This window comes from Armigeres subalbatus, chromosome 2, assembly GCF_024139115.2.
Source record: "Armigeres subalbatus isolate Guangzhou_Male chromosome 2, GZ_Asu_2, whole genome shotgun sequence".
NCBI classification, from domain to species: Eukaryota; Metazoa; Arthropoda; class Insecta; order Diptera; family Culicidae; genus Armigeres; species Armigeres subalbatus.
In genome coordinates this window covers 108778192-108782142 of record NC_085140.1, presented here as the reverse complement: position 1 = coordinate 108782142, position 3951 = coordinate 108778192, and the positions used below count along the sequence as shown (strand labels likewise).

The window sequence follows — 3951 nt, the reverse complement described above, 5'->3', positions numbered from 1 at the left end:
CCCGAGGACGGAAAGGGGTCCTCGTCAAGGCTGGGACAGGCGTAGGCACCGCGTCGGCAAGTCCCTCTGTGTGCTGGCGAATAGGCCCTATCGCAGAGAGGTCAATTTGGGGTGCACGCGGCATAATCATTCTTGATACCAGTCGTGCAGAGGGAAGCAGGCGCGAAGTCGACCCTGCCCACCTTCCGAGGACATAGGGCGTGGTAAGGCCACCTGGAAAGCCGGCAATGCGCTGGCACGATACCTTGGTGTTCTTCTAAAAAAGCGAGTCACGATGTTCGATGCTGCAAGGACACGCAGCTAACCTCGAGGGTGCGTTATGCACTGGCCCCCCTTTGAAGCATTACTTATACTAATGACACACTGGTGGTATAAGTACCATGGTACAAGAATCTTGAAATGAGTACCGTACCGATTATTGTCTTTATCTTGTCCTCTTGTACCATGGTACAAATACCACAGGTGTGTCCTTAGTATTACTGGTTGTACCGAAAGGACGATGGGCTTGGCGGCATTGGAAACGGTTTAGCGGGTCGGGGATGCAGTCCTGCCTCCCTCATTGGAGGTGGCCCCTAACTTCCTGGTCAACCCAGGATGTCTGTTGAGCAGATTCCCCCTCCATTGTTTAGGAAAAAAAAAAAAAAAAGTCAAACACAGACATCATCTCGATTCATAAAACTGAGTCGAATGGTATAAGAAACTTTACTATCAGATGTTCCTGTAAAAAGTTCGTTTTCAGAGTGAAATGACTTTGTTGTACGAAAAGAATGACATCTTTTTGAAATGGCAAGCAGGCTAATGGTTCGTCTGCCTCCGTCCCGATAAACAACCTGGCAGGCCTCCGGTAACGCTCAAAACCAGTCACCTATACCGGTGGGTAGTAGGTTCAGATGCACCATTCCTGATTTACGCCGATCCGGCTCTGGAGCTACAACCTGGGAGGTCCAACCTGATGGAGGCGCGGAAGTGAGTCAACGAGCTTTATGACTTCGTGAAGGACAAGCACAATATTCACACGAAGATCAAGCTTCTAGTGACAAGCATCAAGTCCGCCGTAAAAGCAGCCGAACACGAACAGATCGCGCTGAAAAAGAGAGCCGAAGCAGCTGAAAAGATGCGGCGGAGAATACAGCGGTTAAGACACAGCAGGCACCTAAAAGTCCCCAAATCACTCGCACGGAAAAGCGAGGAAGGGATTCGCCTGGAGAGCAGGAATAAGTCACGAAAAAGCAACTGAACGTGCAGGACTTTGCCAGCGTGCAGCGTGAAGGAACGCGTCAAGGATAGTGAGTGGCAGACTGTGGAAAGTCAGCGGGAGAAGAGGAAGAAGGAGAATGTGGAAAAGAGGAAGGAACAGAAGAAAAAAGAAAAACGTCGTCCTCCTCGGAAGAGAGTTAAAGGTGATGCCCTGATCCTAGAAGCGAGCGATAAAACGTCGTACGCAGCGATCCTGAAGAAGGTGAGAGAGGACCCGGAGCTAAAAGACTTGGGTGAGAAAGTGGTGAGAACTAGGCGTTGTTGTTGTTTTTTGTAAAGTGATTACGTTAGACATCGTCTTTATCGCGCTTCCTTCGTTTGTTGTTTTTGGTGTGATTTCTCTACGATAAAATCGGCATACCCGCGTCGCCTAATCCGTCTACAAGGCTATTACGTTGTGGTGTATCACAAGAGCAGCGAATCAAAACCAAGAAGTTGTTTTTTTGCAATTAATATCTGCCATCATCGCCATTCCCGCACTACATCACTCCGTCGCACTTCCATCGTCATCGCTGCAGATCGAAATTATTGTTTGCTTGTGACCTGCCCTCTGTGTCTGACGAGCTGAACTGGCGATCGTGTAAAATGGAACATTGCGCTACCTGCAAAAATGAGATTCGTGCGGAGGATATCGTCGTATCTTGCAAAGCATTTTGTACGAGTCGGTCCTACTTCCATGCGAAATGCGTAGGCTTATCATATGATGAAGGGTGCGCCTGTCTTCATTCAAATATATTTTGGATGTGCGATTCCTGTTCGCATTCAATTGAGTATGGTCGCATCAGAAAGTATTCGCCCGAAAAAGAGTCTCCGCCTAGAAAAGAATTCAACGAGCTGGCTACGAAGGATGAAGTACAACATTTGAAAGCCGAGGTTGCACGTATCAGTACGATTGTGACGCAACTAGTTTCTGATTCTACTTGTACTGCATCACGGAACCGTTCTACGCTTCAACAAGAAATTTCGGTTTCATCTCCTTTAGCATCTTCGTCGTTCACTTCATTGAGGAAAAAAGCCACAGATCAACCTATCGATACGATGACTGATTCGGATGTTCAACTATTTGTATCCAACATAGCGAATGATGTTGTAACCTTTGGGTTCCAGGTTTACCTTGCTGGCTCCTCCATCAATCCAAATAAAATTTCCTTTCCCAAAAAAAAAAAAAATAAATAAATAAATAAATAAAACAAAACAAAAGAAAAACAAATACAAAACGAAACTAACGTAATGATGGGCCAGTGGCGGCACACAGTGGCTTGATGTGTGAAAAGAGCTCTGACCCACTTTCAACGGACACACTGTATAGTCGAACATTGTCAAAATGATATTACTGACACCCGCAGGGCTAAACATAAAATATCCCTGCTGGAGTTCTAAGTTCTAGCAGTAGAGGGATCCTGCACCAGTAAAAAGGGTCGAAAGAAAGAGCGAAAACTTCAAATTAATCGAAGTGATTCTTTGATAGTTTCGGCTCCATCGAAGGATCAAAATTCTTTAAAAAGCAGATCCTTCAAGGATCTGATCTCTTTTTATCCTGAAAATTCAAAAGTGAAGGTAGTGCGTGTTTTGTTAGTTGAGTATTTGTATAGTGGAAGTGTTAATAATTAAGGTTTTTGTTTCTTTGTTCAGGTCTATTGTTAGAGTCCAATTCAATTGGTAGTCGACAAAAAAGTGCGCAGTGAATAATTAAAAGTTATAAGTACGGTTAGTAGCTACAAACGAGTATAAAACTTAAGGCTAATGTTAATGTTATAAATAGGTTAATCGCTTAAATAGTGAGAACATTCAATTCACAAAAGTACGCAAACGAAAAAAAACAAGGAAAAAAGGTAATTTTAACCAACAAATGAAAAGAAAAACGTGTATGTGAAAATAGCTTGACGTCGCAGGGTACTAATCGAGTGGGAAGGTCCACGAAGGGCCTTTTTTCTTTCTTTCGGACAGCTGAACCAGTGAAAGCGGACGGGAACCCTCTGTGGTCGGTCGTTGTACCTGTCGGGAACCAGACGGGAACCCTCTGTGGTCGGTCGTTGTACCTGTTGGGAGCGTGCCTGTCGAGGTGTGGAGTGGAGAATCAGACCAAGAACCCAGTCCCTTCTTCCGGTTCGTCTACGGATAGCCAAAACCGATACCGCCAAGCTCGACAGACCTCCACCATCAAGCAAGCCGCTTGCCAACCGACCCATTCGTCCCGCCGCTATAGTCAGCATCGCATGAAGCAATTCGCCTCTGGTGGATACCGCCATTTTGCCAGATCGTGCCCGGCAGAGTGAAGACACCTCTCCTTCGGCATTTCATCATCGCTTGTGGATGATGCCGATTCCCTAAAACACAGCATGCAGACAGCGTAGTGAGCTACACCCACCACCAAGACACGCAAGTACCCCTGTATGACGTCAGGCAAATTATAAGACTATGAAACGAAATTTCGCACGAGTAGCTAATTTATTAGAAGCATAGCCCTGGTGATTGATATTTCCACTACTCTTCGGTTTCCGCTTTTCTTTTTGGGTTCAAAAAGGAACCAATAAGCTTCCTCTTTCGAATTTTCTTAAAAATTGATCTTTTTATTGGAATAAGATGCTTTTCGATGTGCAGTATAACGAGTTACCATTGAAAACTGAGTGTGAGTGAAATCTATTGTTGGCCAAATCGGACAGTCAGTGTCATCTCATATGAATGAACTTCTTT

The 3951-nt window shown here is 45.1% G+C and overlaps 1 long non-coding RNA gene across 2 annotated transcripts; it reads left to right on the top strand.

Moving 5' to 3' along the window:
- The first annotated feature begins 2678 nt into the window (after nucleotides 1-2678).
- LOC134214919 (uncharacterized) lies at nucleotides 2679-3630 on the top strand. 2 transcript variants are annotated; one of them, XR_009979975.1, is made up of 4 exons: nucleotides 2679-2814; nucleotides 2890-2964; nucleotides 3020-3089; nucleotides 3170-3630. It is a non-coding gene; the product is annotated as an uncharacterized LOC134214919 (long non-coding RNA). The 2 variants fall into 2 exon arrangements; XR_009979974.1 differs by having other exon boundaries at nucleotides 2890-3089.
- Nucleotides 3631-3951: the final 321 nt, after the last annotated feature.